This window comes from Oncorhynchus nerka, linkage group LG11 (genome assembly GCF_034236695.1).
Source record: "Oncorhynchus nerka isolate Pitt River linkage group LG11, Oner_Uvic_2.0, whole genome shotgun sequence".
NCBI classification, from domain to species: Eukaryota; Metazoa; Chordata; class Actinopteri; order Salmoniformes; family Salmonidae; genus Oncorhynchus; species Oncorhynchus nerka.
Window position 1 is genome coordinate 51,149,644 of NC_088406.1, and position 10,664 is coordinate 51,160,307.

Genomic DNA, 10,664 nt, shown 5'->3' on the forward strand with positions numbered 1-10,664 from the left:
TTCAATGCCGATTTATTGGAGGGCCAAAAAAAAAAGCTGATACCGATTAATCGGGCAGTTATAAAAAATAAAAAAAGTATATATACATATTTGTAATAATGACAATTACAACAACACTTATTTTAACTTAACATCAATAAACATCAATTTAGTCTCAAATAAATAGTGAAACATGTTCAATTTGGTTTAAATAATGCAAAAACAAAAGTGTTGGAGAAGAAAGTAAAAGTGCAATATGTGCCATGTAAAAAAAGCTAACGTTTAAGTTCCTTGCTCAGAACATGTGAAAGCTGGTGGTTCCTTTTAACAAGAGTCTTCAATATTCCCAGGTAAGAAGTTTTAGGTTGTAGTTATTATAGGACTTTTTCTCTCTATACCATTTGCATTTCATATACCTTTGACTATTGGATGTCCTAATAGGTACTTTAGTATTGCCAGCCTAATCTCGGGAGTTGATAGGCTTGAAGTCATAAACAGCGCAATGCTTGAAGCACAGCGAAGAGCTGCTGGCAAATGCAGGAAAGTGCTGTTTGAATTCATGTTTACGAGCCTGCTGTTGCATACCATCGCTCAGTCAGACTGCTCTATCATATCATAGACTTAATTATAATATAACACACAGAAATTACAAGCCTTAGGTCATTAATATGGTCAAAAATGGGAACTATAATTTAAAAAACAAAATGTTTATTCTTTCAGTGAAATACGGAACCGTTCTGTATTTTATCTAACGGGTGGCATCCATAAGTCTAAATATTGCTGTTACATCGCACAACCTTCAATGTTATGTCATTATTATGTACAATTCTGGCAACAAGCCAGGCGGCCCAAACTGCTGCATATACCCTGACTCTGCTTGCACAGAACGCAAGAGCAGTGACACAATTTTCCTAGTTAAAAGAAATTCATGTTAGCTGGCAATATTAACTAAATATGCAGGTTTAAAAATATATACTTATGTATTGATTTTAAGAAAGGCATGGATGTTTATGGTTAGGTACACATTGGTGCAACGACAGTGCTTTTTTCACCCTTGTTAAATGCCCTTGTTAAATCACCCAAGCTTAAATGGTAATATCATCAACCATGTGTATTAACAATTATGTTATATTGTTTTTTATAAGATAAGTTTAATATATATGGTAGTCAGCCTGCCACGCAGGACAATGTAATCGGCCATGATCGAAAATGAAATTAGTAAATATCATCAACCATGTGTGCCCTAGAAGGCTTAAGTAATGATGACAACTAATTTCATCTTATCTACACTGAACAAAAATATAAAACACAACATGCAACAGTTTCAAAGATTTTTACTGAGTTACAGTTAGTATAAGGAAATGTAGTCATTCAAATACATAAATTAGGCCCTAATCTGAAACATGCATCTGTGATGGTGGTGGATGAAAACCCGTGGGCCATTTGTGTCATGGATCTCGTAGAATTGATCAGGCTGTTGTTTGTGGCCTGTGGAATGTTTTCCCAAATGGCTCTGTGCATTCAAAACACGACGTTGCCATCGATAAAATGCAATTTTTTGCTGTGTTCAGATTCTTGTTGTGCATTATCATGCTGAAACATGAGGTGATGGTGGTGGATGAATGGGCTTATGCTGTGCATTCAAATTGCCATCGATACCATATCCCCACCACCATGGGCACTCTGTTCCACAATGCTGATATTAGCAAACTGTTCACCCACACAATGCCATACACGCTGTCTGCCATCTGCCCTGTGAGGTTCCCAAGTGGCGCAGCGGTCTAAGGCACTGCATCTCAGTGCAAGAGGTGTCACTACAGTCCCTGGTTCAATTCCAGGCTGTATCACATCCGGCCTTGATTGGGAGTCCCATAGGGCAGTGCTCAATGCCGTCCGAATTTGGTTGGGGTAGGCCATCATTGTAAATAATAATTTGTTCTTGCCTAGATAAAGGATAAATGTTTTTTTTAAAGAAGAGCACGCAGATGAGTTTCCCTGAGACTGTCTCTGACAGCTTGTACAGAAATTCTTCAGTTGTGCAAACCCAGTTTCATAAGCTGTCTGGCTGGCTTCTCAAATTATTCCGCAGGTGAAGAAGCGGGATGTGGAGGTCCTGGGTTGGCATGGTTACACATGGTCTGTGATTGTGAGGCCGGTTGGATGTACTGCCAAATTCTTTAAAAATGACATTGGAGGTGGCTTATGGTAGTGAAATTAACATTAAATTATCTGGCAACAGCTCTGGTGGACATTCCTGCAATCAGCATGCCAATTGCACGCTCCCACATCTGTGGCATTGTGTTGTGTGACAAAACTGCACATGGCCTTTTATTGTTCCCAGCATGAGGTGCACCTGTGTAATGATCATGTTGTTTAATCAGTTTATTTATATGCCACACCTGTCAGGTGGATGGATTATCTTGGCAAAGGAGAAATGCTCACGAACAGGGATGTAAACAAATTTGGAGACAATTTTAGAGAAATAAGCCTCATGTGTGTATGGAACATTTCTGAAGTATTTTATTTCAGCTCATGAAACATGGGACCAACATTTCATGTTGCGTTTTATATTTTTGTTCAGTATAGATTGCACATATCCCTAATAGGCTTCTAGACCAGAAAGCATGATTTGGCCACAGAGATTTGTTAGCGTATTGGATTTTTTTTATTTTATTGATCTGTTTGTCCGTGTCAGCAGATTAGGCTACTCTAATTTTTGACCTATTAACAAAATATATTCTGTCTCCAATCATATAAAGTGCAGTAGAATTGAATGAAATGTGTTTATAAAAGGGCATTCTTCCTGTGCAAAGAAATAATACACTGCTCAAAAAAATAAAGGGAACACTTAAACAACACAATGTAACTCCAAGTCAATCACACTTCTGTGAAATCAAACTGTCCACTTAGGAAGCAACACTGATTGACAATAAATTTCACATGCTGTTGTGCAAATGGAATAATTTTTTATTTGCCAGAGAACACCAAGATTGGCAAATTCGCCACTGGTGCCCTGTGCTCTTCACAGATGAAAGCAGGTTCACACTGAGCACATGTGACAGACGTGACAGTCTGGAGACGCCGTGGAGAACGTTCTGCTGCCTGCAACATCCTCCAGCATGACCGGTTTGGCGGTGGGTCTGTCATGGTGTGGGGTGGCATTTCTTTGGGGGGCCGCACAGCCCTCCATGTGCTCTGCCATTAAGTACCGAGATGAGATCCTCAGACCCCTTGTGAGACCATATGCTGGTGCGGTTGGCCCTGGGTTCCTCCTAATACAAGACAATGCTAGACCTCATGTGGCTGGAGTGTGTCAGCAGTTCCTGCAAGAGGAAGGCATTGATGCTATGGACTGGCCTGCCCGTTCCCCAGACCTGAATCCAATTGAGCACATCTGGGACATCATGTCTCGCTCCATCCACCAACGCCACGTTGCACCACAGACTGTCCAGGAGTTGGCGGATTCCTTAGTCTGGGAGGAGATCCCTCAGGAGACCATCCGCCACCTCATCAGGAGCATGCCCAGGCGTTGTAGGGAGGTCATATAGGCACGTGGAGGCCACACACACTGCTAAACCTCATTTTGACTTGTTTTAAGGACATTTCATCAAAGTTGGATCAGCCTGTAGTGTGGTTTTCCACTTTAATTTTGAGTGTGACTCCAAATCCAGACCTCCATGGGTTGATACATTTGATTTCCATTGATCATTTTTGTGTGATTTTGTTGTCAGCACATTCAACTATGTAAAGAAAAAAGTATTTAATAAGAATATTTCATTCATTCAGATCTAGGATGTGTTATTTTAGTGTTCCCTTTATTTTTTTGAGCAGTGTATATATATATATATATATATATATATATATATATATATATACATACATACATACATACATACATACACACACACAGTTGAAGTCAAGACGTTTACATACACTTAGGTTGGTGTCATTAAAACTAGTTTTTCAACCACTCCACAAAGTTCTTGTTAATAAACAATAGTTTTGGCAAGTTGGTTAGCTTCTGGAAGGCTACCCAAAATGCTTGACCCAAGTTAAACAATTTAATGGCAATGCTAACAAATTCTAATTGAGTGTATGTAAACCTCTGACTCACTGGGAATGTGATGAAAGAAATAAAAGCTTAAATAAATCATTCTCTCTACTACTATTCTGACATTTCACATTCTTAAAATAAAGTGGTGATCCTAAATGACCTAAGACAGGGAATGTTTACTATGATTAAACGTCAGGAATTGTGAAAAACTGAGTTTAAATGTATTTGGCTAAGGTGTATGTAAACTTCTGACTTCAACTGTACATTAGTCACATTCCTCAAATCCCAAACCAGAATCAACCAGCCTCTTCCTAGAGTCAGACACCGAGGCCAAGCACAAGTCACACAGCATAATAAAACAGCTACCCACTGTCTGAATCCTTTCCTGGAGACCCAAAAGCAGACATCCCTCGCCAGGGAAATTAAGTACAGAACAGTAGGAGACTGTATACATACAGTTGAAGTCGTAAGTTTACATACACCTTAGCCAAATACATTTAAACTTAATTATAAGTGAAATAATGTGTCTGTAAACAATTGTTGGACATATTACTTGTGTCATGCACAAAGTAGATGTCCTAACCAAATTGCCAAAACTATAGTTTGTTAACACAAAATTTGTAGAGTGGTTGAAAAACGATTTTTTTAATGACTCCAACCTAAGTGTATGTAAACTTCTGACTTCAACGGTATATAAACTGATCACATCGAGAGTAGTAGGCTCTTACATACGTCTGCAAATGCGAAGGTGGTTGGAATACTTTATATTACGTTGAACATTGAAAAACTTGAAACACGCCGCCCATGAGCGGACGCATAAATACTTGGGATTCTATATGTCATTCTATGATTAGGCCCATAAAAAAGTCCCGTACCGGGAAGAAAATAATTTGTCCCTGATGATGCATAAATTCTCAGGCACAACACCCCCAATAAACAATAATTCACAAGTTCCACTGTGGCTTATCGTAACCGAAGAGGAGCCCACATTGCAATACTATCTCTGCTGTATACTGTACACACATCAATCTGAGAGGCAGAGTAGTAGACCATATTACAATACTATCTCTGCTGTATACTGTACACACATCAATCTGAGAGGCAGAGTAGTAGACCATATTACAATACTATCTCTGCTGTATACTGTACACACATCAATCTGAGAGGCAGAGTAGTAGACCACATTACAATACTATCTCTGCTGTATACTGTACACACATCAATCTGAGAGGCAGAGTAGTAGACCACATTACAATACTATCTCTGCTGTATACTGTACACACATCAATCTGAGAGGCAGAGTAGTAGACAGCTGTATACTGTACACACATCAATCTGAGAGGCAGAGTAGTAGCCCATATTACAATACTGTCTCTGCTGTATACTGTACACACATCAATCTGAGAGGCAGAGTAGTAGCCCATATTACAATACTGTCTCTGCTGTATACTGTACCCATATTACAATACTGTCTCTGCTGTCAATCTGAGAGGCAGAGTAGTAGCCCATATTACAATACTGTCTCTGCTGTATACTGTACACACATCAATCTGAGAGGCAGAGTAGTAGACCATATTACAATACTATCTCTGTTGTATACTGTACACACATCAATCTGAGAGGCAGAGTAGTAGACCATATTACAATACTATCTCTGTTGTATACTGTACACACATCAATCTGAGAGGCAGAGTAGTAGCCCACATTACAATACTATCTCTGCTGTATACTGTACACACATCAATCTGAGAGGCAGAGTAGTAGACCATATTACAATACTATCTCTGCTGTATACTGTACACACATCAATCTGAGAGGCAGAGTAGTAGCCCATATTACAATACTATCTCTGCTGTATACTGTACACACGTCACTCTGAGAGGCAGAGTAGTAGCCCATATTACAATACTATCTCTGTTGTATACTGTACACACATCAATCTGAGAGGCAGAGTAGTAGCCCATATTACAATACTATCTCTGCTGTATACTGTACACACGTCAATCTGAGAGGCAGAGTAGTAGCCCATATTACAATACTATCTCTGCTGTATACTGTACACACATCAATCTGAGAGGCAGAGTAGTAGCCCATATTACAATACTATCTCTGCTGTATACTGTACACACGTCAATCTGAGAGGCAGAGTAGTAGCCCACACCTCTCAACAGCTGGCCCCATTTCCATCATACAAGCAGACGCAAGAGAAGATAGTGCTTTCCACTTACCATGAGCATTGTAGCAGGGTAGAGTCAGCAAAACTGTACAAATTCAAAAAGCAAATGTTAAAAAAAGGAAGTCTAGAGGTTCTACCCAAATTCTAGCGAATGTGCAGAGTTTGAAAGGGATGGTCACGTACCAAACATCAGAAGTGGAATTGTCATGGTGACTCTTTCAATAAAGCAGTCTCATTCATAGATTAAAAACTAAGATGCACAAAGATAAGTAGTCTATTTCAGCCACACCTACAAGTACCACCCCTGACAACAATATCCAGTTGGCTAGCTTTCCCCAACAACCATAGTATGACCCAATCTCAGTCAATAATATGTTGTATGAGTCATTTGTTTTGTCTGGGACCTGCTTTGACAGTTGCAGATGGTGAAAATTTTGTAAGTCGCTCTGGATAAGAGCGTCTGCTAAATGACTTAAATGTAAATGTAAATGTAAAATGTAAAGTGAAAATTACTGCATTAACAATTTCAACTAACTATTTTGTTAATTTCCACCTAATTGTTACTCATGTCATAAAGGTGATTCTACAACTTCGGGCACTTTCAGAAGTTAAAATGTATTGATACACAATTTTACCAGTATTATAATTGTAGAAACAATATCTGATAATAGCTGTGATCGTACTATTCAGGATTGTATATATTCTTGTATTTTTTCCTGGACAGCCAAAGACAAATGTAATTTCCATCACATCATTAAACATCCATTTTAGTTTAAAATCATTTTATTGAACACATTTCTTATACATTTGTACATTAACGTTTTTAAATATTATTTTAAGTGATTAAGGTTTTCCTAATATTAATAATTCAACACAACACCTGAATGTATAAACTTGCATTGGTGACAGCTGAAAACATATATTTATCATGATAAATATGTTATTTCCAACCAAACTTGTGAGATTATGATAACAACCATATGATTTCCCTATCTAAAACAAATCAATCAATGTAATTTATACATAATATACTCATTTACCTATGGGTTGTGATAGAAATGTTACACATTTAATTAATATAGGACAAACATTTCAAACCACTGGAACTAGCATCTTTTCAACATGAGAACAATGTTTTGTCATTGACTGCACTTAGATGCAACTAGAACGTCTAGCACCTATTGTCATGCTTCCACCTGTCACCAGATGGCGACAGAGACAGCCCTAGAGACGATGACGCAAAGGTGTTTTCTAATACTAAATATGATTCCCTTGTAAGAGGTGTGTTTCTGTTACCCTTTGCAGAAGCTTGATTCATTTGCGCTTGTCTCCTGAGTACGTTTTCAAGTCCTGGTGTTTATTTTTCCCCCCCAGTGTTAATTTGTACCTTCTGTTTAACCGTTTCCTAGTAAAGTATTTCCCCTATAGCACTGATTCCCCGTCTGGTTCTCTGCTGCTGGGTCTGACCTCATGTCACGCCTGTATATTGAGGGAAGAGTACATTGAGAGATGCACATGTTCTATTTAATGTTTGATTTTATGTCCTGCTTTGTATGTACTGTATAGTGAGTATCTAAGGCTTAGAAAGAGAGCTAAGTTCCTCCTAGAACAAGGCATCCAGCCCCATGTGCCTTTTGGTCACTGGATGGGCCTCTGGGAATAGTCCAACCACATGCTGTGGTCTGTATCATATGATGTTGTCTCACATCGCAATCAGACAAAGTTGGTTTGTTTTAGTCATCCTCAAACAATGTTTGAACATTGTGGATAACCACCGGACTTGAAATCCACTAGTAATGACTCTAATGCTGAACTTTCGATTAAACATTAGCCTTTCAACAGTGTCTGTCCCTTTCATTAGGCTTCACACATGAAAAAAGATACTTGCAGCCTAGAAGATACTGCTGATTTTATATATGTGAGAGTGGAATAACTGCTCCTCCTTCTAGAAATGTTTTTTTTTCTTCTAAAAATACATACAAAAGTAATGTTTGCATCTGGCTACTAGGAAATTCCATGTGACTTTCTGGAAGGTAAGGGTGGAGAGAGAGAAATTATTTTTTAGACCTATACTGGGTTGAAGGCCCATCACTCACAAAGTGTACAACAGTAGCCTTTGGAGATAGCTCAAGGAAGTAGGCTGGTGTTTTTGAGAGATGGGCCAGATACCAGAGGGGTCATGCCGCATAGAAGAGGTCAAAGAGCAAAGTGAAACCTTATCATTTGTGGTATATCCAACACGTGTGGAGGATCACCTGCTTGTGAGAATCACCAAAGTGAACTGCCTAGATTTCACTGGTGTATTTTACACAGGTAGTTCTCTGCAAAGTCAATATGCGCGATTACCTCCTTTTTCCCCAGATCCTCTTTTCATTCTCTGTTTGGAGTATTGGTGTTGAATGTTGTACAGGTGTTTACCCAACTTCTCTTTCAATCCTTTGGAGAGGTCCACTAGAATCTGCAATGTGACACACTCCCTTTTACTGTCAAATGTACCGTGAACTTCTCCATGTTTCTCTTATCGCCTTCTTCAAACTTTGTTTTCCCACTCAACCATGTCTGCTCACCAGCATCAAAGCTCAATGTTTTACACTCTTTTGCTTGGCAATGGGAGCACTCTCTGTACAAGCACTTTTTCTGTCAGGTTCTCACAGCACAAAGACTCAATAAGGTTCTCAAAGTTGCTGCAGCTGATCACCTTGTGATACTGTAGTTTGTCCGCCATGAACTGGAGGTTGGCGTGGGTTTTGCAGAGGCAATGTGTCCCTATCCTGGACTGTTTTTAAATTGTTATTGTTTTTATTTGACCTTTATTTAAACTAGGCAAGTCAGTTAAGAACAAATTCTTATTTTCAATGACGGCCTAGGAACAGTGGGTTAACTGCCTGTTCAGGGGCAGAACGACAGATTTGTACCTTGTCAGCTCGGGGATTTGAACTTGCAACCTTTCGGTTACTTGTCCAACGCTCTAAACACTAGGCTACCCTGCCACCTGACAACCCAAAAAACGGACATATTATGAATAATTCATAGGAAACTTTTTATCTCTGAATATTCCCTCTTAAACTTCTGATAAAGGGGCCACCCGAGTGACCCAGCGTTCTATGCCGAATTCCAAAGAAGAAGCCTGGAGGAGAGAGAGATGATTAGAAACTAACCCGGTTGACCGATTTATCTGTGGATTAATTGTCAACCCAATGTTTATATCCCTGGACAAATTAAATAGCAACCGCATGCTGGCTAGCTAAATTTCCATGAATATTGAATGCTTTTTTGACTTGTCCCCAAATTAATACAAAATCCACATGCGCTCTTGTTGATTTGTCACCCCACACCAGACGCGATCAGGACACGCAGGTTGAAATATTAAAATAAACTCTGAACTAATTATATTAAATTTGGGGGCCGGTCGCAAAGCATTCAACATTTATGGCAATTTAGCTAGCTAGCTTGCTGTTGATATAAACGGTTAACAGAGTTTGTTTCTATTAATCTCTCCTCCTTCAGGCTTCTTCTTCTTTGGACTTTATATGGCAGTTGGCAACCAACTTTAAGGTGCATTACCACAACCGACTGGAGTGGGGACCTCGGTTAATCTTTCAATCACCCATGTGGGTATATGCTCCTAAAAACCAATGAGGAGATGAGAGGCTCAATGTCAACAGGACTTGTGAGGCATCTTTCTCAAACTAGACACTTTAATGTACTTGTCCTCTTGCTCAGTTGTGCACCGGGGCCTCCCACTCCTCTTTCTATTCTGGTTAGAGCCAATTTGTGCAGTTCTGTGACGAGAGTAGTACACAGCGTTGTACGAGATCTTCAGTTTCTTGGCAATTTCTCGCATGGAATAGCCTTCATTTCTCAGAACATGAACAGACTGATGAGTTTCAGAAAAAAGTTATTTGTTTCTAGCCATTTTGAGTCTGTAATTGAACCCACAAATGCTGATCCTCCAGATACTCAACTGGTCTAAAGAAGTCCAGTTTTATTGCTTTTTTAATCAGAACAACATTTTTTAGCTGCGCTAACATAATTGTAAAAGGCTGTTCTAATGATCAATTATAATTTTAAAATTATACATTTGGATTATCTAACACAACGTGCCATTGGAATACAGGAGTGATGGTTGCTGATAATAGGCCTCTGTACGCCTATGTAGATATTCCATTAGAAATCTGCCGTTTCCAGCTACAATTGTCATTTACTACATTAAATGTCTACACTGTATTTCTGATCAATTTTATGTTATTTTAATGGACGGAAAATGTGCTTTTCTTTTAAAAACAAGGACATTTCTATGTGACCCTAAACTTTTGAACGGTAGTGTATATTCAGAGCATACTCACAATAATATAGATTTCATTAACTCTTTCTCTAGTATATAACATTAATTATATAATCTTTTCTCATAAAAAAACAGAGAAGCTCAAATGTCTGGGTCACGGGCAAAACAGT